Genomic DNA, 26,068 nt, shown 5'->3' on the forward strand with positions numbered 1-26,068 from the left:
AGGTAAGATTCTGGGAGACAAAGAACAGGAAAAAAAAAAATGTTGTAACCACGTGAGTGAGAAAAGTAAATAAAGGATGATTTTGGGGAGCACAAATTAAAGAATATAAATAAATTGAGTATTTGCATCATACAACAATAACTTATAATAATATAGTGCCTTTAGTATGATGAGACGTCCCAAGGAGCATCACAGGAGTGAAACAAAGTACGACATTGAGCAACACAATTGAGACATTGAGTCAGATGACCAAAATCTTGGTCAAGGAGTTAGGGAGTGACTTACAGAAAGAAAGCAGAGTAGTGAGATGTGGGGAGGAACGTCAGAGCTGGGGGCTGAGGCAATTCAATGACCACCACTGATGGTGAAACAATTCTAAATTGGAAATGCACACAAAGCCAGAATTAGAGGAGCGCAGACATCTCGGAGGCTTGTAGCATTCAGGGAGATCATAGATATTGGGAGGGAGCAGAAACCACAGGTTGATTTGAAAACGAGGATCGCAATTTTTAAATTACGATGTTGTTGAGCAAGTAGTCCAAAGCCGCGGTAGCAGAGAGAGAGCAATATCGAATTTAATTGCTGTGAATAAAATATTTGGTAAATGGGTGAAGAAACTAGGTACCTACATGCAAGCAGGTTTTATAAAGTAGAAGGTAAATATTACATTTATTCATTATTATATGTAATTTTTAGTAACTATGATGGCAAACATCATGTTTGTCAGCCCAGCAGTCCTCCACATTAATAAGGTTTTTAATGCTTTTACTTTGTCAGTCTTGCAACAAATTCTTTTAGTAAATACACAGCGATGGACAAACTGCTGTCTCACTTAGACTTCAGTGTGATCACAATAGACATCAGAAACTACAGAGGGTAATGTAGCAATGCCGCTGGAGATCTATTTGTGTCAAATAAAGATCATAGTTTGGTCAACACGTCATTTTCAAACATTTTGTTTGGTCGATGGTGACACGCAACCGTATCAGGTTGGAGACACTCGCTTGGCAGAGCAGAGATTATTGCTGAAAAATTAGACATGCTGTCGAAGTTTTTCATCTTGCATTCATCAGGAAAGATTTGCAAGAACACCAGATTGCTGTGGTTTTTAAACGTAACTTTAGCTTTTCAAACTTCAGGTCGTGACCTGCGGGAGCGTCGTGCAGCGATCAGTCATGGCTTCCCAATCGCAGGAGAAGCCCCCAAAAGCCACAACTGGCTTTTAAATGGAACTATGCAGTTTTCCGTCCAGAAGCGGTGAACGATGCAGTTTTCCGTCCAGAAGCGGAGGCAGAGAGCAGGTCATGTGACCAGCATGTACACTGGAGTCACGTACCCTGTTCACCAGTGCTTTTGGTGCAAAATTACACAGGAGATATTCCTCCATTTTACAGCTGCGAGCAAGCAAGGCAACAGGACTGTGAAGAACTGAAGGTGGATCGTTATAAACAAAGGAAAAAAATGAAATCGAGAACAAAGCAGTATAAAGATGATTTCATAGACTTAGAGAACCATTGAATACCTACAGTGCAGAAGGAGACCATTTGGCCCATTAAGTCTGCACCGGCCCTTCAAATCAGCACCCCACCCATGTCCAACAGTCCCATCCCTATAATCTCATAACCTAACCTACATATCCCTGGATACTAAGGGGCAATTTATCATGCCCAATCCACCCACCCCGTACATCTTTGGACTGGGAGGAAACCAGAGCAGCTGGAGGAAACCCACGCAGACTGGGGGAGAACGTACAAACTCCACACTGACAGTGACCCAAGGCTGGAATTGAACCTGGGTCCCTGGCGCTGTGAGGCAGCAGTGCTTACCAGTGTGCCACAGTGCCATCCGTCTTGAGGTATGGCTTTGTCAGGTGTGCCATTGCAAATCAGGATGCAAAGCCCATGTGTTATATATGCAGGGAAGTACTGGAAAATGAAAGTTTAAAATCCGCAAATTCCCAAAGGCATTTGAAGACTAAGTGTGGTGCGTTTGAGGACAAACCTAATTTTTTATTTTTTTTTTAATGTTTTTCCCAATTAAGGGACAATTTAGCGTGGCCAATCCAACTACCCTCCACATCTTTTAGGTTGTGGGGATGAGACCCACGCAGATATGGGGCGAACATACTGTGGTGAACCACTGTTATTGTAGTTCCACTGTTACTTACAGCGCTGTATATATTCTCTGTTACTGTTTGTTCCATTGTTACTCACTGTGTTATATATTGTTGTTCTTCCGTGGCTCTGCCCCACTGGGTGTTGTATATAGCTGACTGATCTGTAGCCCTGTCTCCAGTCTGGGTTCAGCAGCAGACAGGCTACATCTTAGAGTATTAAAACCATTACTTCGTTTCCTACAACTTGCCTCGTGTGTAATTGATGGTGCATCAATTTAATACTCTCAGATAGTACGATGGATAAGTCACTCAAGCCTGAGCAATTGGACCTGGACCCAGAGGCAGCCGACGCCACTGCGATCTTCCAGCATTGGCTAAGCTGTTTCGAGGCCTACCTCGACTCTTCCACTGATGCTGTCTCAGGGGAGCACAAGCTTCGTCAACTCCTTAGTGAGCCACCGAATATTTACCCTCATCAGAGACGCGGCCACGTATGACGAGGCGATTACGCTCCTCAAAGGGCAGTACGTGAGGGCGGTAAATGAGGTTTGCGCCCGGCACCTCCTTGCCATGAGGCGGCAGCGCTCAGGAGAATCTTTGGCCGAGTTCCTGCGTGACCTGCGGGTACTCGCCCTGAATTGTAGCTGCCAGGCAGTAACAGCAGTTCAACATACCGAGCTCCTGATCCAGGACGCCTATGTGGCCGGCGTTAGGTCTGACTACATCCGTCAGCGTCTGCTCGAAAGGGATACCCTCAACCTAAACGACACGGTGCGGCTCACGAACACCCTGGAAGTGGCCTTCCAGAATATGGATGCCTTCACGCCCGACCACGCGGCATCCTCGTGGGCGTCCTGGGCGCAGCCATCACCCGATTCGGATGTGTCACAAGCCTGTGCCGCGCGGCAGCCCGCCAACTCCGGGGGACCGTCCTGCTACTTCTGCGGCCAGGGTCCGCACTCCAGACAACACTGCCCAGCTCGGAACGCGACCTGCAGCGAGTGCGGTAAGAAGGGCCACTTTGCAAAAGTCTGCCAGGCCCGGCCTAAAGCATCCAAATCCCGCCGCGTAGTATCTTGCCTATTGGGACCGCCCCCTTCTGACACGTCATCCGCCTCGTGCGACCCGTGGAGTCCGCCATCTTGTTCACCATCTCCGACGCGACCTGCCATGTGCAATTCGTGGGGGCCGCCATCTTGGCCGCCATCTTCTACGTGACCCGCCACATGCAACTAGTGGGGGCCGCCATCTTGGCCGCCATCTTCGATGCCACCCACTACCACCAACCAGACCAGCCACCTTCCGCAGCTCGCCTCCGTCACCCTTGACCAGTCCCGGCCCCGTCATCTCTAGAACGCCATGATGACCGTCCGGGTCAAAGGGCATGAGACGACCTGCTTATTCGACTCCGGGAGCACGGACAGCTCCGTCCATCCGTATACAGCAAGGCACTGCTCCCTCCGAATTTTTCCTGCGTCCCAGACAATCTCCCTGGCTTCCGGATCACGCTGTTGAGGTCCGGGGGTACTGTGTCGCAGCTCTTGCGATACGTGGCATAGAGTACATTAACTTTAAGCTCTACGTCCTCCCCTATCTCTGTGCTCCCCTTTTATTCGGCCTAGACTTCCAATGCCATCTCCGAAGCCTGACCTTAACGTTCGGTGGACCCCTGCCCCCTCTCACCATCTGTAGCCTCGCGACCTTTAAGGTCGCCCCACCCCCGCTCTTCGCTAACCTCACTGTAAGCCCGTCACCACCAGGAGCAAACGATACAGTGCTCGGGACAAGGCATTTATCAGGTCAGAGGTCCAGCGACTCCTGTGGGAAGGGATCATAGAGGCCAGTACCAGCCTCTGGAGAACCCAAGTGGTGGTCGTCAAGACTGGGGAGAAGCTCCGGATGGTCGTCGACTACAGTCAGACGATCAACCGGTACATGCAGCTCGATGCGTATCCCCTTCCCGCATATCTGACATGGTCAACCAGATTGCGCAGTACCGAGTCTTCTCCACGGTAGACTTGAAGTCTGCGTACCAACAGCTCCCTATCTGCCCGGAGGACCGCCAATTCACTGCCTTCGAGGCAGATGGGCACCTCTACCACTTCCTCAAGGTCCCCTTCGGCGTCACCAATGGGGTCTCGGTCTTCCAACGGGAGATTGACCGAATGGTTGACCAGTACGGGCTGCGGGCCACGTTCCCCTATCTGGATAATGTCGCCATCTGTGGCCATGACCAGCAGGACCATGACGCTAACCTCCAGCATTTCCTCCACACCGCCAAGCTCCTTAATCTTACGTATAAGGAGAAGTGAGTTTTCCGCCTAGCCATCCTCGGCTACATTGTGGAAAACTGAGTCCTAGGGCCCGATCCCGACCGCATGAGCCCCCTCCTGCAACTTCCCCTTCCCCACTGCCCCAAGGTCCTGAAGCGATGCCTGGGGTTCTTCTTGTACTATGCCCAGTGGATCCCCAACTATGCGGACAAGGCCCACTATGTGTATGCCCACTCATCAAATCCCCCCTTTTTCCCGTCGGCTGAGGCCCGCCTAGCCTTCAACCGCATCAAGGCAGATATTGCCAAGGCCACGATGCATGCTGTGGACATGTCCATCCCATTCCAGGTGGAGAGCGATGCGTCTGATTTTGCCCTGGCCGCTATCCTCAATCAGGCAGGCAGACCCATGGCCTTCTTTTCCCGTACCCTCCAGGGCTCCGAAATTCGACAATGCTCCGTCGAGAAAGAAGCCCAAGCCATTGTGGAAGCTGTGCGACATTGAAGGCATTACCTAGCCGGCAGGCGATTCACTCTCCTCACTGACCAACGGTCGGTTGCCTTCATGTTCAATAATACACAGCGGGGCAAGATCAAGAACGACAAGATTCTGAGGTGGAGGATCGAGCTCTCCACCTACAATTACGATATCTTGTATCGTCCTGGGAAGTTCAATGAGCCCCCAGATGCCCTATCCCACGTACATGTGCCAGCGCACAAGTAGACTGGCTTCGGGCCCTCCACAATGACCTCTGTCACCCGGGGGTCACCCGTTTTATTCATTTTGTCAAGGCCCGCAACCTGCCTTACTCCATCGAGGTCAGGACCGTGACCAGAGACTGCCAGGTCTGCACGGAGTGCAAACCGCACTTCTATCGGCCAGACAGAGCGCACCTGGTGAAGGCTTCCCGCCCCTTTGAGCGCCTCAGCATCGACTTTAAAGGGCCCCTCCCCTCCACCGACCGTAACGTGTACTTCCTCAACATCGTTGATGAGTACTTATGTTTCCCCCTTCGCCATCCCATGCCCTGACATGACCTCGGCCACTGTCATCAAGGCCCTGCACAGCCTCTTCACCTTGTTCGGTTTCCCCACCTACATCCACGGTGATCGGGGCTCCTCGTTCATGAGTGATGAGCTGCATCAGTTCCTGCTCAGCAAGAGCATCGCCTCAAGCAGGACTACCAGCTACAACCCCTGGGGAAACGGACAGGTGGAGAGGGAGAACGCAATGGTCTGGAAGGCCGTCATCCTGGCCCTACGGTCTAGATGTCTCCCAGTCTCCTGCTGGCAGGAGGTCCTTCCCGATGCGCTCCACTCTATCCGGTCACTTCTGTGTATTGCCACCGAGACCCCTCACGGACATATGTTTGTTTTCCCCAGGAAGTCCACCTCAGGGGTCTCGCTCCCATCCTGGCTGACAGCCACAGGGCCTCTCCTCCTCCGGAAGCATGTGAGGAACCCCAAAACCGATCCCCTGGTCGAGCGCGTTTTGCTTCTCCACGATAACCCACAATATGCCTATATGGCACATCAGGACGGGCGGCAGGACACAGTCTCCCTTCAGGACCTGGCACCCTCTGGTTCCCCACCCGACCCTCCACCATCTACCTCCATTACCATCGCCCCCGCGCCTAAACCATCTCCCTCTCTGTCGACGCTTCCGGAAGAAGAAGAGGACGACACGCTCCCGGAGTCGCAGGTCTCGACACCAGTGCCCACACCACAGCCGGGACTGAGGAGATCACAGCGGACAGTTAAAGCTCCTGATAGACTTAATCTATAAGTTTGCTTCACCCCCACTGGACTTTTTTTTAAACAGGGGGTGAATGTGGTGAACCACTGTTATTGTAGTTCCACTGTTGTTCCACTGTTACTTACAGCGCTGTATATATTCTCTGTTACTGTTTGTTCCATTGTTACTCACTGTGTTATATATTGTTGTTTTTCCATGGTCCGCCCCACTGGGTGTTGTATATAGCTGACTGATCTGTAGCCCTGTCTCCAGTCTGGGTTCAGCAGCAGACAGGCTACATCTTAGAGTATTAAAACCATTACTTCGTTTCCTACAACTTGCCTCATGTGTAATTGATGGCGCATCACATACAAACTCCACATAGACAGTGACCTGGGGCTGGGATTGAACCCGGGTCATCGGTGCCGTGAGGCAGCAGTGCTAACCACTACGCCATCATGCTACCCTTTATGTTTTTCAGGAGGATGAAGAATTTAAATCATCAGCTGAAGTCCTTAGCAGAAATGTAACATTGAATGACACGGCAAGTGCGATGGTGAGTGCCAGGCAGGCTCACATGTCGCATTAAAGGTAAATTAAAATGGTGTGTCGCAAGGTCGGCCAGCGTGAGTCGCGAAGGTTGGTAAAAACGAGTCCCAGGTAAAAAAGTTTGAAAAACACTGCTCTAGATCAATGTTTTAATAATTATTAAATGAGTCAACACAATTTTAATTTTTAATTCTTAGTTGGGGTAAACACGAAACAAATTTACAACCGTATCTAAACCATTGCCTGTTTTAAAGTAAATAACTGATACTCCATCCCTTAATTGAATGCTAACTTCCATTTCCATTACTACCCCGCAGTTGAAACATTAAGCTACTCTGTGAACTGATTAGGTAATGAGGTCATGAACCAAGTTCCTTAATGAGCACAGATGGACACCATTTACTGCAGAAGACATTCACTAAAATTCCTGCTACCATATAGGCCCAGCCTGCATTTATAAAATTATTGGTTGAAGCCACACTGCTGTTGCACAGCAGTGGTAAACATTACTTACTGTGGAGCTCGCAAGCAAAGAAAAACGGGACACTTTTTATTCCAAGCAACCGGTTTTCTCAACGAACACTACATCATCAAATCTACTTTTTTTAATTGGATTTTAATTAAGGTAGCACTGTGTTGCCACAATGTCACCAGAAGTATCCCATATGGGATACACAATGAATGCAGTAGTCCAATGTGAGGCCAATAAACTGACAGCATTTTAAAATGAACTGAAATCAGGATACTGTTGTCAAAATTAATCCCACAGAACACATCTTGAACAGTCCATCAATCTTGCTTTTTTTTGCCGTTGTTTTTTTCTTCCACACAATTCAATTAAAGCCAAAGCGGCACTTAAATGAAGATCTTGAATAGACCTGCCTCCATCTTGGCAGAGGTCATAAAGTATTAATAGAAACCAGTTATTGCAATCTTATTGGCTGGTTTTATATCTCTGGTTTATTGGTTCGTTACACATCACCAAGTAACCTTTCGCGCACCCCCCCCCCCCCCCCCCCCGCCCCCACACACGTGACATCAACCCAGCATTGTAATTGGTCCCAGATTACATCTTGTGATACACTAGTTATCCTAAAGGCTAAACAGTAAAACAGATCAGCTACTCAAATCCACAGTAAAGTAACTGGGAAATAACGTGTCACTGAAGTCAGATGAAAAACAATTAACACCGTAGACTGGGTGAAAGAAACTCAATTTTGATCTATTTACAATGCCTTATTACTACTTTGCTCCAGTCACATTTTACGATTGACCACATTTTCAGTCAAAAGAAAACCAAATATTTTTAGGCAGCATGCACTGTTTTGTGGGAGTCACTGATTTAATGTATTGCTGAATACTATCCAGAGGCAGTTACATTTCTGTAAACTTGTGCAAGAAATCATCCACACAGTTTTGTTTTTAAATGCCATGCAACCTTGTTGCAAGCACTGGATAAGAGTTGATAAAATATTAAATCACTGTAGTCTGTCTTGAGTCCGACTTATGCAGTTTGTAAAATCCAAACCTCGCTAGCTGTTTTCAGATGTTGCAACATTACCAGGATTAGCATTAGAGTTAGAACGTATTGAGCCTGCTCCATCATTCAACAGATCATGTCAGATCTTTAACCTCAACTCCACTTGCCCAATTGAACCCTCGTCCTTTGATTCCCTTCCAGTCCAAAAAATCTTTGTCTCGAATATACTCGTTGACTAAGCATCCACAGCTCTCTGAGGTAGCGACTTTCAAAGATTCAATACTCTCGAGTGAAGAAATGTCTTTTCACATCAGTCCTACATAGAACATACAGTGCAGAAGGAGGCCATTCGGCCCATCAAGTCTGCACCGACCTATTTAAGCCCTCACTTCCACCCTATCCCCGTAACCCAATAACCCCTCCTAACCATTTTGGTCATTAAGGGCAATTTAACATGGCCAATCCACCTAACCTGCACGTCATTGGACTGTGGGAGGAAACCGGAGCACCTGGAGGAAACCCACGCAGACACGGGGAGAATGTGCAGACTCCGCTCAGACAGTGACCCAGCAGGGACCCTAGCACTGTGAAGCCACAGTGCTATCCACATGTGCTACCGTACTGCCCACCGAACCTTTATCCTGAGACTGCCCCCTAGTTCCGGACTCTCCGGTCTGGGGAGATAATGTGCACTGGTTCACGTTGGCTGGAAGGATAGAAAAACAGTATACTATTAAACTTGAGAGAGACTGCAGATCTTGGTGGTGCAGAGAAACCTGGGTGTCCTGGCACTTGAACCACAAAAATGAATCTGCAGGTGATTATAAAACAATCTTGGGTAAAGAGACCAAAACTGTTTGGAGTATTCTAGGTGCGAGGTGTCATTAAAGCCCTGTAAAATTGGAGCAATACTGCCTTACCCGTCCACTCCAATTCCCTGCAATAAATAAATAACCTTTATTGTCACAAGTATGCTTGCATTAACACTGTAATGAAGTTGCTGTGAAAGCCCCTAGTCACCACATTCCTGCACCTGTTCGGGTACATTGAGGGAGAATTCAGAATCCTCAGCTGGTACGGGAATTGAACCCACGCTGCTGGCCTTGTTCTGCATCACAAACCAGCTGTCTAGCCCACTGAGCTAAACCCTGAACAGAAACATAGCATTTGCTTGTCTAATTGCTTGCTGCACCTACATTTTAACTTTGTGCATTTCTCACCATTGAGTGCGATTCTCCAGTTCCCCAGCCACGTGTTTCTCGGCAGCCTGCCGTTCACTCCTATCTTCCCACAATTTGTCAATGGGATTTCCCATTGTAGCCACCCCACGCCACCGGGAAACCCATTGGCTGGGATACGTTGCCAGTGGGAAAAGTGAACCGCAATGACGAGAGAATTCTGGCCACTGTTTTTCTACTTTTCGTGCCGAAGTGAATAACCTCACATTTCCCCAAATTTGATCAAGGACAGTAGCGGGAGATTGTGTATTGAGTCTGAAGAGATAGGAGAGGTCTTGAACGAGTACTTTTCTTCTGTATTTACAAATGAGAGGGGCGATATTGTTGGAGAGGACAGTGTGAAACAGATTGGTAAGCTCGAGGAAATACTTGTTAGGAAGGGAGATGTGTTGGGCATTTTGAAAAACTTGAGGATAGACAAGTCCCCCGGGCCTGACGGGATATATCCAAGGATTCTATGGGAAGCAAGAGATGAAATTGCAGAGCCGTTGGCAATGATCTTTTCGTCCTCACTGTCAACAGGGGTGGTACCAGGGGATTGGAGAGTGGCGAATGTCGTGCCCCTGTTCAAAAAAGGGACTAGGGATAACCCTGGGAATTACAGGCCAGTTAGTCTTACTTCGGTGGTAGGCAAAGTAATGGAAAGGGTACTGAAGGATAGGATTTTAGTAAGGCATTTGATAAAGTTCCCCATGGTAGGCTTATGCAGAAAGTAAGGAGGCATGGGATAGTGGGAAATTTGGCCAGTTGGATAACGAACTGGCTAACCGATAGAAGTCAGAGAGTGGTGGTGGATGGCAAATATTCAGCCTGGATCCCAGTTACCAGTGGCGTACCACAGGGATCAGTTCTGGGTCCTCTGCTGTTTGTGATTTTCATTAATGACTTGGATGAGGGAGTTGAAGGGTGGGTCAGTAAATTTGCAGACGATACGAAGATTGGTGGAGTTGTGGATAGTAAGGATGGCTGTTGTCGGCTGCAAAGAGACATAGATAGGATGCAGAGCTGGGCTGAGAAGTGGCAGATGGAGTTTAACCCTGAAAAGTGTGAAGTTGTCCATTTTGGAAGGACAAATTTGAATGCAGAATACAGGGTTAATGGTAGAGTTCTTGGCAATGTGGAGGAGCAGAGAGATCTTGGGGTCTATGTTCATACATCTTTGAAAGTTGCCACTCAAGTGGATAGAGCTGTGAAGAAGGCCTATGGTGTGCTCGCGTTCATTAACAGAGGGATTGAATTTAAGAGCCGTGAGGTGATGGTGCAGCTGTACAAAACTTTGGTAAGGCCACATTTGGAGTACTGTGTACAGTTCTGGTCGCCTCATTTTAGGAAGGATGTGGAAGCTTTGGAAAAGGTGCAAAGAAGATTTACCAGGATGTTGCTTGGAATGGAGAGTAGGTCTTACGAGGAAAGGTTGAGGGTGCTAGGCCTTTTCTCATTAGAACGGAGAAGGATGAGGGGCGACTTGATAGAGGTTTATAAGATGATCAGGGGAATAGATAGAGTAGACAGTCAGAGACTTTTTCCCCGGGTGGAACAAACCATTACAAGGGGACATAAATTTAAGGTGAAAGGTGGAAGATATAGGAGGGATATCAGAGGTAGGTTCTTTACCCAGAGAGTAGTGGGGGCATGGAATGCACTGCCTGTGGAAGTAGTTGAGTCGGAAACATTAGGGACCTTCAAGCAGATATTGGATAGGTACATGGATTACGGTTAAATGATATAGTGTAGATTTATTTGTTCTCAAGGGCAGCACGGTAGCATTGTGGATAGCACAATTGCTTCACAGCTCCAGGGTCCCAGGTTCGATTCCGGCTTGGGTCACTGTCTGTGCGGAGTCTGCACGTCCTCCCCGTGTCTGCGTGTGTTTCCTCCGGGTGCTCCGGTTTCCTCCCACAATCCAAAGATGTGCGGGTTAGGTGAATTGGCCAATGATAAATTGCCCTTAATGTCCAAATTGCCCTTGGTGTTGGGTGGAGGTGTTGAGTTTGGGTAGGGTGCTCTTTCCAAGAGCCGGTGCAGACTGAAAGGGCCGAATGGCCTCCTTCTGCACTGTAAATTCAATGATAATCTATGATTAATCTAGGACAAAGGTTCGGCACAACATCGTGGGCCGAAGGGCCTGTTCTGTGCTGTATTTTCTATGTGCTATGTTCTATGTTCTATACTCCATCTGCCACATCTGTCTCTATCCCTTTACAGATTCCTTATGGCCCCTTCATACCATGCTTTCCCATCTAGCTTCTATAGTCAACAAATGTGGATAGATCCCACTTAGTTCCTTCATCTCAGTCATACCTGAGACCCCAGCACTGATCTTTTTGACACTCCACTAGTAACAGCCTGTCAACCTGAAAACGATCTGTGTGTTCCTACTTTTTTCTGTACTTTTAACCAATCTATCCATGCACGTATGTTACTCCAAGCACCACGGGCCCTTATTTTGTGTGTTAACCTTTCATGTGGTACCTTATCAAATGCCTACTGAAAATTCAAATTTTCAAAAAAGGAAACAACCTCCCCGCATTTATCCTATCTATTCCCTTCATATTTTATATGTTTCTATAAGATCCAAATACACCAAATCTATTAGTCCTCCTTTATCCTACTTGGTACATCCTCAAGATACTCAAATTTGTTAAACATGATTTCAATTTCATAAAACTGTTGATTCTGCCTAATCCCATTAAGATTTCTTAAGTGCCCTATTACCACTTCTGTCTACAAGATGCGCTGCAGCCAATCGCCAAGACTCCTTTGATAGCACATTCCAAACCCACAACCTCTACCATCCAACAAGGTTAACAAGTTCCCCTCCAAGACATACACAAACTTGTCTTAGAACATAAGAATATGAGAACTAGGGGCAGGAGTAGACCATTTGGCCCTTCGAGCCTGCTCCGCCAATCAATGAGACCATGGCTGAACTTTTGTGGACTCAGGTCCACTTTCCCACCCGAACACCATAACCCTTTATTCTTCCAAAATCTATCTACCTTTATCTTGAAAATGTTTAATGAAGGAGCCTCAACTGCTTCACTGGGCAGGGAATTCCATAAATTCACAACCCTTTGGGTGAAGAGGTTCCTCGTAAGCTCAGTCCTAAATCTACTTCCCTTTATTTTGAGGCTATGCCCCCTAGTCCTGTTTTCACCCGCCAGTGGAAACAACCTCCCCACATTTATCCTATCTACTCACTTCATATTTTATATGTTTCTGTAAGATCCCCCTGCATCCTTCTAAATTCCAACGAGTACAGTTCCAGTCTACTCAACCTCTCCTCGTAATCCAACCCTCTCAACTCTGGGATTAACCAAATGAATCTCCTCTGCACACCCTCCAGCACGTCCTTTCTCAGGTAAACACAATACTCCAGGTGTGACCTCACTGGAACTATCCTGCCATTCCTTCACAATCCCTCCATCAAAGTAATGGAATTCCCTTCCTAATAGCACCGCAGGTGCACATACACAAGATAGACTGCAGCAGTTCATGAAGGCAGCTCACTGCCACCTTCTCAAGGGCAATTAGGGATGAGCAATAAATGCTGGCCTTGCCAGTGATGTTGAAGTCTCATGAATGAACGAAAAGGAAAGTCGAGGAAAATAATTAAACTGAATGGATTTCAGCTGTTAGGCTAACTGGCCAGTTATTTTTCTCCCCTACCACAGACTGCCTACAGTGCCATTCAGTCCATGGAGTCTGCACCAGCCCTTGGAAAAAGCACCCGACCCAAGCCCATAACCCACTAGCTCTACCTAACCTTTTGGATACTAAGGGGCAATTTAGCATGGCCAATCCACCTAACCTGCACATTTTTGGACTGTGGGAGGAAACCAGAGCACACGGAGGAAACCCACGCAGACACGGGGAGAAAGTGCAAACTCCACGCAGGCAGTCACCCTCGGCCGGAATTGAAACCGGATTCCTGGAGCTGTGAGGCAGCAGTGCTAACCACTGTGCCAACGTGCCGATCTGGCAGTGTTACATTTGTTACCTTGGGACTGTGTCCGAATCTGAGGAATTTTAGGAGGCACCGAATTCTCCAGTCCCCAACCCACATGTTTCTCGGTGACGTGCCGTTTGCTGGAAGCAGGGTGTTCCATACCCGTCGATTGTCAATGGAATTTCCCACTGAAGCCACCCCTCTGTGCTGGGAAACCCACAGGCAGGAGTGCATTGTCGACAGGAAAAGTAAATGGCAATGGCCGGAGAATTCCTGCCAAGGTCACAAACATTGCATTCACTATTTCTGCAGCCACCTCTTTCACAACTCAAAGATGTAGGTCATCAGGTCCAAGTTATTGGAGTCACTGTGAAAATCCCCTCGTCGCCACACTCCGCCGCCTGTTCGGGTGCCCAGAGGGAGAATTCAGAATGTCCAATTCACCTAACAAGCACGTCTTTCGGGACTTGTGGGAGGAAACTGGAGCACCCGAAGGAAACCCACGAACACAGGGAGATTGTGCCGACTCCGCACAGACAGTGACCCAAGAGGAAATTGAAACTGGTACCTGGCACTTTGTGTAACACCTCCTTACTTTCCTTTACACTTTTTTCTTTCTCAGCCTCTAAGGGACCCACATTTACTTTTGCTCTTCTATTCCTTTTTACATATTAGTCAAATCTCTTGCAATGTTTTTATAATTTTATGTTTCCTCTCATTCCATTTTTTTTCATTTCTGAATTTGTTAGTCATCATTTGTTGGTTTCTCTTTGTGCTCTTTTTGGCAACATTATAACCATCTTCTTCTAATCTAATATTTTCTTAACTATTTTAGTTAGCCAAAGATGTATTATTCTTCCTATGGAGCATTTTCTTTCAATGGAATGTGCATGCACAGATAATTATGAAAAATGTAATTGTTTGGTGGAGATATTTACCCCACCCCACACTTTTTAATTTAAAGGCTGATAAACAGCGCGAGTTAGTCAACACCACTCTGGTTGAAATTGAGCTAATCCCAACAGAACAATGCCCTTTTTGCTCTGTACTGTTGATAGTGTAGCATGAATCAAAAAGCCAATCCCTCACTCATATTTAGCTAATTGACTCTATGCTGATTTCCAGCTGGATCAGATCGCAATCCAAAGATTATTATATTTGTGTTCTCCTTATTAATTCGGAACCCAGCTCCTCAAACCCCGTCAGCAGAACCTCATTCCCAGTTTTAACTATTGTCATGTGAGAGTATCTTTAAGAAATGGGTGTTTATTACTGCAGTGATGTCAGAGCTTGGGTGGAGCTGGGCTCTCTGTCAGCTTTTTTACTTTCGTTTTAGGCTGTTTGCTGCAGGGTGTGTTTTCGTTTTGTTTTCAGAGCTGGATAGCTGCAGTCACAGCCAGAAGATGTATGAATCTCTCTCTGTAATACAAAGACTGTAAATCGATCCTGGTGATTTAAAACTAGAACACAGAACATAGAAAATTACAGCACAGAACAGGCCCTTCGGCCCACGATGTTGTGCCGAACCTTTGTCCCAGATTAATCATAGATTATCATAGAATTTACAGTGTAGAAGGAGGCCACCCGGCCCATCGAGTCTGCACCGGCTCTTGGAAAGAGCACCCTACCCAAGGTCAACACCTCCACTCTATCCCCACAACCCAGCAACCCCACCCAACACTAAGGGCAATTTTGGACACTAAGGGCAATTTATCACGGCCAATCCACCTAACCTTCACATCTTTGGACTGTGGGAGGAAACCGGAGCACCCGGAGGAAACCCACGCAGACACGGGGAGGACGTGCAGATTCCGCACAGACAGTGACCCAAGCCGGAATCGAACCTGGGACCCTGGAGCTGTGAAGCAATTGTGCTATCCACAATGCTACCGTACTGCCCATAAGAACAAATTAATCTACACTATACCATTCTACCGTAATCCATGTACCTATCCAATAGCTGCTTGAAGGTCCCTAATGTTTCCAACTCAACTACTTCCACAGGCAGTGCATTCCATGCCCCCACTACTCTCTGGGTAAAGAACCTACCTCTGACATCCCCCCTATATCTTCCACCATTCACCTTAAAGTTATTTCCCCTTGTAATGGTTTGTTCCACCCGGGGAAAATGTCTCTGACTGTCTACTCTATCTATTCCCCTGATCATCTTATAAACCTCTATCAAGTCGCCCCCATCCTTCTCCGTTCTAATGAGAAAAGGCCTAGTACCCTCAGCCTTTCCTCGTAAGACCTACTGTCCATTCCAGGCAACATCCTGGTAACTCTCCTTTGCACCTTTTCCAAAGCTTCCACATCCTTTCCACTAATAACAGTAGTGATTTGAACCTGATGTGCTTCTGTTTAAAGGTTTTTTAAAAAGTCTTATGGATGTTAAAAGGTCAGCTTAAGGATGACTTTGTGTTGTATTCTTTGGGGGTTATATTTGAATTGATGGTTGCTAAGATGTTCACTGTATGTTTTAAAAAGGTTAACTTGAGTTCATAGAATTAACATTGTTTTGCTTTTACAACATACTTTTCCATTTCTGCTGTACCACACCTGTAGAGTGGGTTGTGTGGTCCCCATACCACAATCGATTAAAAGTTGTGGGTCAGGTGAACTCCATGATACACTTTGGGGTTCTCTAAAACCTGGCCCATAACAAATTGGGAGCTCGAGGGGGATAAATGTCTATCTATTGGATTGGCTTTGTGAACTTAAAGACAGTGAGAGGTGAGCATATTGTGGGTGCTTTTCAGGTGTGGTATTTTAGTTTAAGTAAGGAGTGTGTTGTGGACAATGGCTCTTTCAGAGGCTCAGAAGTTTTTGGGAGTGGAGACGGTCACACGCAGTACCTTATGGACAGAGACTAAAAGCAGACTGTTAGATTTGGCAAAAACATTGCAGTTAACATTACCTGACAAAATGCGAAAAGCCTAGGTAATTAGGGCGGTGGCTAAGCATTTAAAGTTGCCTGAGATACAGTTTATCTCATTGGAAATGGCAAAAATGCAGTTACAAATTAAACAAATGGAACATGAGAAAGAATTAAAGCAGCTTGAATACGAAAGAGAGAGAGAGAGGAAAAAGAAAGAGAAAGAGAGAGAGAGAGAGAGGAAAAAGAGAGAGAAGAAAGGAAAACAGAAAGAATAGCCCGAGCAAAACCAAAAGAAAGAGAAAGGGAGATACAGATCAGGGAAAAAGATAGAGAGAGTTTGAACTTCAGAAAATAACCATGAAACATGACAGTCAGTTAAAACTGGCAGACATAAACGGAAACGTACAGTTGGATGATAGTGATGAGGATAGTGAGAAAGAGCGTTAAAGTCGAAGGCTTGGTGGGAATCTATTTAACTATGTCAAAGCATTGCCAAGGTTTGACGAGAAGGAGGTAGAAGCCTTTATCATTTTCATTTGAGAAGGTAGCTAAACAAATGAATTGGCCACAGGACATGTGGGTATTACTGATTCAAACAAAGCTGATAGGTAGGGCTAGTGAAGTGTTTGCATCACAACCGGAGGAGGTATCTGGGACATATAAGGAGGTGAAACAATCCATCTTAGATGCATATGAGCTAGTGCCTGAAGCCTACAGACAAAGGTTTAGAAATTTAAGGAAAGAATTTGGTCAAACATACATGGAGTTTGAAAGGATCAAACAGAGTAATTTTGATAGGTGGATAAGGGCTTTGAAAATAGACCAAACGTATGAAGCTCTCAGAGAAATTATGCTGTTGGAGGAATTTAAAACGTGAATTCCTGATGTAGTGAGGACTCATGTGGAAGAGCAGAGGGTTAAAACTGCGAGATTAGCAGCAGAAATGGCAGATGATTATGAATTAGTTCATAAATCAAAGCTTGGTTTCCGACATCAGTTTCAGCCGGTGAGGGATAGAAACTGGGAACATGAGAAATACTCAAGTGGTAAAGATAAAGGTGATTTGATGGGAGATAATAAGGAGAGTGTACCTCAGACTAAATACAAATCTAGGAGGATGTAAAAGAAATGAAAAGTTTCAAATGATTTCACTGTAATAAACTAGGCCATGTAAAGTCCCAGTGTTGGTGGTTGAAGAAAAGCACTGGGAAGGCTGATGTGGTAAAACAGGATAAGACAGTGGGGTTTGTTAGGGTGGGAAAGGAAAGCCCAAGTGAAGTGAAGGAGGTGCAAAAGATTGTGCAGCCTGATCAAGAGGTGAATGATAAGAAGGTGCCAGATGTCTTTAAAGATTTTACTTGTGTGGGTAAAGTTTACTCATGTGTATCAGGAGGAGCAGGTAAAGAAGTCACAATTTTAAGAGATACGGGAGCTAGTCAATCTTTAATGGTAAGAGATGAGGAGTTATGTAGTTTGGGAAGAATGTTGCCCGAAAAGGTGGTATTATTTGGATTTCAAGGTGAAAGGAGTAGTGTTCCATTATATAAGGTAAGGTTGGAAAGTCCAGTGAAGAGTGGTGAAGTGGTAGTAGGAGTAATAGAGAAACTATCTTGTCCAGGAATACAGTTTATCTTCGGTAATGATATAGCTGGATCACAGGTGGGAGTGATGCTTACTGTGGTGGATAAGCCAGTGGAAAATCAGACAACTGAAGTGTTGAAGGACGAATATCCTGGATTTTTCCGGATTGTGTAGTGACAAGGTCGCAAAGTCACCGGTTAAAACAAGAGGAGAAATCAAAGTGTGAAGATGACGTTGATGAAGTGCAATTATCAGAAACTATTTTTGATCAGATGGCTGAAAAAGAACAAGAACAGGTGGAGGATGAGGCGGATATTTTTAGTTCAGGAAAATTGGCAGAGTTACAACAAAAAGATATAGAAATAAAACGGATGTATCAGAAAGCATACACGGAAGAGGAATCTGAATGTATACCAGAGTGTTATTACCATAAAAGTGATGTCTTGATGAGAATATGGAGACCTGCAGGCGGATGAAAAGTGGGCTGAAGTACGTCAAGAAGTATTGCCGGTAGAGTATAGAAAGGAGGTGTTGCGAGTTGCACATGAGGTACCAGTGGGAGGTCATTTGGGAATAAGGAAGACTCAAGCTAAAATCCTAAAACATTTTTATTGGCCTGGACTACATAAAGATGTAGTTAAATTTTGTCAATCAAGTCACACATGTCAAGTGATAGGGAAACTTCAAGCCGTGATAAAACCAGCACCCTTATTACCCATTCCAGCATTTGAGGAACCTTTTACAAGGGTCCAAATAGATTACATAGGACCGCTTCCTAAAACAAAAAGTAGGAATCAAAATCTTTTGACGATAATGGATGTGTCCACTAGGTTTCCAGAGGCCATTCCAGTACGTAATATTACAACTAAAAAAGATTGTGGAGGAGTTACTTAAATTCTTTACTAGGTATGGACTACCCACAGAAATACAATCGGATCAAGGATCAAATTTTACCTCAAGCTTATTCATAGAAGTTATGGAGAGCTTAGGAATAAAACAATGTAAATCAACTGAGTACCATCCAGAATCGTAGGGAGTGTGAGAAAGGTGGCCTCAGACATTAAAGACAATGTTGAGGGCTTATTGTCAAGACTATCCAGAGGATTGGGATAAAGGAATTCCATTCGTACTGTTTGCAATTAGGGATGCACCTAATGAATCAACCAAATTCAGTCCTTTTGAACTAACTTTTGGTCATGAGGTAAGAGGACCACTTAAATTGATGAAGGAAAAATTGGTGAGTGAGAAATCGGAAATTACATTATTGGATTATGTCTCACATTTTAGGAACAATTAAATAGAGCAGGTGAATTGGCTAGATTACACTTAAAAGTTGCACAACATGTGATGAAACGGGTAGCGGACAAGAAATCCAAAGTTCGTAGTTTTGCCAGTGAAGATAAAGTTTTAGTGTTGTTACCAGTGGTAGGTTTACTTTTAAAAGCAAGGTTTTGTGGACCTTATTAGATTGAAAGAAAATTAAGTGAGGTGAATTATGTGGTAAAAACGCCGGATAGAAGAAAAACTCACCGAGTGTGTCATGTGAATATGCTTAAAAGGTACTTTGAAAGGGAAGGAAAGAAAAGGGAGGTTTTAATGCTTCTAATTCAGTGACGAATCAAATCCAGATGGCTATGAATTTGACATACCTCAAATTAAATTGAAAAATGAAGATGTTCTTAAAAATTGGTATAAATTGTTGAGTTACCTTCCAGAGGAAAAATGAACTGACCTGAGTTATTGATATCACATGGGCAAGTTTGTGGAGATAAATTGGGAAGTACTAAAATGGCTATACATGATGTAGATGTGGGAAATGCTGTTCCAATCAATAAACATCCATACAGACTTAACCCTTTAAAATTGGCACAGGTTAACAAAGAGATTGAGAGTATGCTTAAAAATGGCATACCTTAAGTGGGTTGCAGTCAATGGACCTCACCCATAGTGATGGTACCTAAACCAGATGGTACCCAATGGTTGTGTGTGGCCTATAGAAAGGTTAATGCAGTTACAAGCAAGAACTCTTATCCTATCCCACGTTTGGAGGATTGCATTGAGAAAGTGGGACAATCAGCTTTTATTTCTAAACTAGATTTACTTCAAAGTTATTGGCAAGTACCTTTATCCGAAAGGGCGAAGGAGATTTCAGCTTTTGTGACTCCAGATGATATATACCAATTCAAAGTTATGCCATTTGGCATGAAAAACGCACCAGCCACATTTCAACTGTTAACTAACAAAGTTGTTTCAGGATTACCCAAGTGTGTGATATACATCGACAATCTGGTAATTTTCAGCCAGACGTGGAAAGAACATTTAAAACATCTGATAGAGTTTTTCGATTAACTTCAGGGGGCGGGTTTGGTAATAAACCTAGCCAAAAGTGAATTTGGAAAGGCCCAAGTTACTTTCCTTGGCCATACAATTGGACAGGGTCGAATGGTCACACGGGATATGAAACCAACAGTTATTGAGGAGTTTTCAATACCCTCTAAACAAAGGGAAATAATGTGATTTCTTGGCATGAGTGGATTTGATCGAACATTTGTGCAAATGTTTTGTAGCGTGATTGCTCCACTGATGGACTTGCTGAAGAAACGTCAAAAATTTCAATGGACTGCGGACTTTCAACAGGTATTTGACTGCCTGAAAGCTGTGATAACCAATGCTCCTGTGTTGGAGAATTACAAGGGACTTTGTGATCAGATTGAACTAAAGTATCTGACTTTAAAGGGAAATGCCGAGGCTTAGAGAAATGGACGGATCTTGCAGAGACCTTCTTGTTCAAAGAGACTGCCAATCGAGAAGGATTTCAGTTGGAGGAAGAAAAACAAAAATGGACTATATTATTGTACCTGTTTGCGAGTGTTGTTTTTTTTTAAACAAAAGTATATTTACTGTGTGCATTTCTCAAAGCATAGTGAAAAGGTGAAAAATCTTGAAGTTGATGGTTTATTTTTTTTTCTTGGGGGGAGGTGTCATGTGAGAGTAACTTTAAGAAATGGGTGTTTATAAATGGGTGTGTATATAAGTATCTGTAGTGAGAGTACCTTTAAGAAATGGGTGTTTATTACTACAGTGATGTCAGAGAGTGGGTGGAGCTGGGCTGTCTGTCAGCTTTTTACTTTCGTTTTAGGCTGTTTGCTGCAGGGTGTGTTTTTGTTTCGATTTCAGAGCTGGATAGCTGCAGTCTCAGTCAGAAGGTGTATGAATCTCTCTCTGTAATACAAAGACTCTAAATCGATCCTGGTGATTTAAAACCAATAACAGTAGTAACTTTAACCTGGTGTGCTTCTGGTAAAATGTGTTATGGATGTTAAAAGGAAAGCTTAAAGGATTACTTAGTGTTGTATTCTTTGGGGGTTGTATTTGAATTAATGGTTGCTAAGATGTTCACTGTATGTTTTAAAAGGTTAACTTGAGTTCATAGAATAAACATTGTTTTGCTTTAAAAAAATACTTTTCCATTTCTGCTCTACCAGACCTGTAGAGTGGGCTGTGTGCTCCCCATACCATAATCTAGTAAAAGTTGTGGGTCAGGTGAACTCCATGATACACTTTGGGGTTCGCTAAACCCTGGCCCATTACACTATGCGATTGCTTCCTATGTGGACCATGACAATCGGATCCTGCCCCTGTGCTTGAAGTTCTTTTCCAGCAGCCAGGAAACATCCTTCATTGGGTTGGAACATTGGGACCCACGGGAGGTCTTGTGGTGCAGTGTGTAATGCCCCAGCCCCTAAGCCAGAACTCCGGGATTGATTCCCAACCCATGACTTGATGTATACCCAAAGGTGTATTCATAATGTGGCCAAGAAGTTGTATATCAGCCTGCAAATTCCTTCCAAACACATGTCAGTGGCAGGTGGTAAGAACAGGAGAGACTCCAGACCAGTTGTGCTTGATGCAGACAGACACCCCTCAAGTTGTAAGCCTCCCAGTGACTGGAAAACCAGCAATGGCACCACAAGGTACCAGAAGAGAAACAAACAACTGGAACCCACTCTTAGCGGTAGGAGTCGGTTAACTCAGTTGGATGGACGGCGGCTTCATGATGTGGAGTCAACGCAGGTTCAATTCCTGTACCGGTTGAGGTTATCCATGAAAGTGACCCTCAGGTTAAATGACCCCCAGTCAGCTCTCAAAGGGAAAGCAGCCAACGGGGACTGTGACGACTTTCACGCCCTTCTGTGTGATGTTCAATGCCCTAGGTTCTCCCAAGTAACAGAAAAATCCTTCTTGTAATGAATGATTAGATATTCTGTGCCAACTTCAATCTCCCAGGAACGGTTTATGGGACTTCACCTCATAATTCAATGGAAACCGAAGCATAAAACGAGACGCACGTTATTTATTGCGGCCTTCGTGTGCAGGGGTGCGCTTCTTAACTGCAATAAATCCGCGCTCATTTTCTCCCGTTGAATGAGAGGCCCGGGGCGGGGGGGGGGGGAATACTGTTCAAGTGACAGAGACAAAACTCGAGGTGAAAGGGAGGTTTGCGCTGCTGGGGTGAAAGGTTCAGTCGCAGTGAGTCCAGTGGATTTATCCAGCATTGGGTGGAAGTTGTGTCTGACAAGACCCTGAAACAAGCGTGTGTATTGCGGGAGGGGGGGGCTTTCATTTTCTAGCGGGCTGAATTCCGCAGCAGATCGATAAAACTGTCAAAAACAGATTCATTTAGAGGACAGCGCGTTGACTGTTTTCTTTTCAAGGGGAGGGGGGGGGGGCAGAGGAGAGAGGGAGAAACCCCTCAGAGTGTCCCTGATTTCGCCATCACATTCTGCACACGGAAGAGAGACAGAGCGGGAATATCTGTTGCTCCAGCAGAGGGATTGCCCGAGAGGAGAGGGAGCTGTGACACATCGCCACCCACAGAACTGCGGCTCCAGGCTGGCTGTTTGATCCATATCTTGATTTTGGAGTGGGAGACACACATTTTACACTTTGGTTGCCAGCAACTATGAGAAATTAAACTGAGGCGGTGCTGACGCACTCGTCCCCCACCCACCCTGCTCCAAGGACCCGCGCCGAGTTTGCTCTGAGCGGCGGCCCTTCTTCTGCGATAGGGAGAGAGAGGCAAACCTCCGAGTGAGCTGAATGTTACCAGGACTGCCGGCTGATCGGATCACCCACCCTCTCTCCCACCCATCCACCATCTCGCCCCCCCCCCCATCCTACCCTCTCTGTCCCCCCCACCCTCTCTCCCCCACCTCCACCCTTTCTCCCCACTCCACTCTCTCCCCCTCCACCCTCTCTCCCCCTTCCCTCTCCCTCCCACTTCCCTCTCCCTCCCACTTCCCTCCCTCTCTCTCCCCCTTCCCTCCCTCTCTCCCCCTTCCCTCCCTCTCTCCCTCCTTTCCCTCCCTCTCTCCCCCTTTCCCTCCCTCTCGCCCCCTTCCCTCCTCTCTCGCCCCCCTTCCCTCCCTCGCACTCCCCCCTTCCCTCCCTCTCACTTCCCCTTCCCTCCCTCACTCCCCCTTTCCCTCCCTCTCACTCCCCCTTTCCCTCCCTCTCACTCCCCTTCCCTCTCTCACTCCCCCTTCCCTTCCTCTCACTTCCTCCCCTCCCCTCCTCTTCCTCTCCCTATTCCCTCTCTCACCTCCTTCCCATCTCCCCCTCACTCTCTTCCCCCTTCCGTCTCTCTCCCCTTCCCTCCCTCTCCCTCTCTCCTCCTCCCTCTCTCCCCTTCCCTCTCTCCTTCCCTCTCACCCCCTTCCGTCACCCCCACTTCCCTCCTTCCCACTCTCCCCCTTCCCTATCTCCCCCTTCTTTATCTTCCCTCTGACCCACCCTCCCTCTCACTCCCTCTCTCCCCTCCCTTCCCTCTCACCCCCACTTCCTTCCCTCATCCCATTCCTTCCCTCTCAAACCCCCTTCCTTCCCTCTCACCCCCCTTCCTTCCCTCTCACCACCCCCCCCCTCCCTTCCTTCCCTCTCGCCCCCCTTCCTCCTCTCTCACCCCCTTCCTCCTCTCCCAGCGAACTACACAGCAGCGGAAGCTCAACATCGCTCGGTTTGCAAATCGAATCGGTCCCCAGACATCACCGGTCTCCATTTCACTCGGGGTCAAGCATCACCCCCTTCCCACCCCACCCCCCCACCCCCAATAATTATTTTGTAGAGATGCAAATTCCTTGGCGTGTGCCTGTTACATGTTTGCATTACAGGTGTAGGTACCAAGAGAGAGAATCTGACAGAAACAAAGCAAGTCACCCTCTGACAACTGCGAGACAATCACCTCGCTGGTTCACAAAATGCAAAACCCCTCTGAGAATTCGTGTTCAAATTGAACAAACGTGGTTCGGTCGGTGCAGCTCTACAATTTACAAAGTGTGCCATGTCACATTACCAGAGGAAGTACATGTCTCCGTTTCTATTTAAATATCACCCCCCACCCCCGCCACCCGCCCACACACTCGCGATTTGACTTTGAATGATTACCAATGCGGCTAATTAAGGATTATCGATAAAAAGATGTCAATAAAATTATCACTGTCCTAAAAAGTTGGAATGGGGGGGGGGGGGCGGTGGGGAGAAGGGGTCAATACCGATACATTCACACACAGAGAGAGGAAAGCAGACAGGAGACAGAGTGGAAGATTGACACCCATGGGTGTGACAGTGCAGGCGAAAGTACAACAGCTCCTATTAAAACCTTCGCAGGAGAGAATGTGAACGAATTCCAGATATCTGTTTATTCATTGCTAACGAATGCACGCGTTTAGAATATGCAACGAATGTGTGTGTGTGGGGGGGGGGGGGGGGGGTTGGCTGCAGGGGCAGTTGTTTGGGTGCACACACCAGGGGGAGATTGTTACCAAACACCGTCTCAGCGGGTGCGCTGAGTGTAGTAACCTCGTCCTATTCTCGGCTTGCACCTCATTACGGAGCCAAAGGAGAATCCCCCATTTCGGTGTCACAAACGTGGGCGAGTGCAGGATGATTCATCAATCTCGTGACACACACACACACACATATATATATATCTAAAATCAGCCAAAACATGAATGGGAACCACCGCATGGAAATTAGGGATTCGCTGCTTTTACACGGCTCCTTCTCGAGTGAGATCTCAGAGAAAGAGTTAACTGACAGAGAGAGAGAGACAGGCAATGAATAAAACGTCGTGGGGATGCGGTCGCTCGCTCAGAGATACGTGGCTTTCCGACAGAGCTTTGCTAATGATGGACAGGCCCATCCTAAATGGACTTTATGAATTTCTTTTCCTCAAAAAGTGTAAATGGATGAAAGGATATTCGGGATCACCCACTCTTTCCAAGGGCTTGTCCCCCAACCCAGCAGCAACTAGTTTGCGGAAAAGGCTCTGCCTGCACCTTGTCTTTTGGCAGACACGGATATAGATTCTTCCTGTTTAGGATTACTGGAGAGACAGTGTTTTGCGCTGACTATACCTCGCCCACGGCAGAGTTCTGCCCCCCCCCCCCCCCCCTGTTCACCTTTCATACCCGAATAGGAGGACGTGATTCCTCAGCATGCATGCTCCAGGGCACTCGCTGAGCTCCCCATCGGGCAAATGCAAAAGCCTGCAGCCGCCCCCAGACCCTCAACCTTCCTAGAAATGAGCATCCTCGTTTCAGGCCAAACTAGAGCCAAGTGCTGGGAGAGCTAGAGCTGAAGACTCTCCCATGACCAGCAGATGATACACACGGATTGTTGCGCTTGTTTGTTTGATTTTTTTTTGAACACCGTCGGAAGCATCAAGTGCATCTGCTTTCCGCTAGTTCTGGAACACGTATTTGCAGTTGATCAATTTGGGTGGGGGGGGGGGGGCTGGCATCATTTTGGCCAGAGCTGCAACGGGTTGATGTGAATACTGTGGGCGGCGAACGGGAGGAGGAATGGAGTGAGAAACAAGGAAAGGCAGAGATAGATGTGCAAAGGCGCGGATACAGAATACATGGAACCGAACAGGGGAGGGGAGATTTTCCCCCCACCCTGTCTGTCCAGGGCTCTCACAGGCAGCAACTCACTGTCGGCTTGTGAGGCAGTGCTGCATCCAATTCAGACCGCATCGCAGCAAGAGCCTGGCGGATAAGTGCACTCACTCCGCGTCCCAGAGCCTAAAGCCAGCGGCAGATTCTGGCCGGGTTTAAGTTATCTATTGTGGTGCGGGACCCTCCTGTGTCCCATAGAAATTCGATGGGCTGTCCCCGAATTTTCGCTGCAACTACCGGTCATCCGGACCTATTCCAAAGGGTGTCACAGACCCAACTGAGGGAGCCCGAACACCGTCAGTCTGTTCCGGT

The 26,068-nt window shown here is 46.5% G+C and overlaps 1 protein-coding gene across 3 annotated transcripts in view; it reads right to left on the reverse strand.

Annotated features, from left to right (window-relative positions):
• Positions 1-26,068, reverse strand: part of LOC140420938 (connector enhancer of kinase suppressor of ras 2) — a 986,283-nt gene that overhangs the window by 959,906 nt on the left and 309 nt on the right. The window lies entirely within an intron of this gene.

This window comes from Scyliorhinus torazame, chromosome 5, assembly GCF_047496885.1.
Source record: "Scyliorhinus torazame isolate Kashiwa2021f chromosome 5, sScyTor2.1, whole genome shotgun sequence".
In the NCBI taxonomy this organism is placed as follows: Eukaryota; Metazoa; Chordata; class Chondrichthyes; order Carcharhiniformes; family Scyliorhinidae; genus Scyliorhinus; species Scyliorhinus torazame.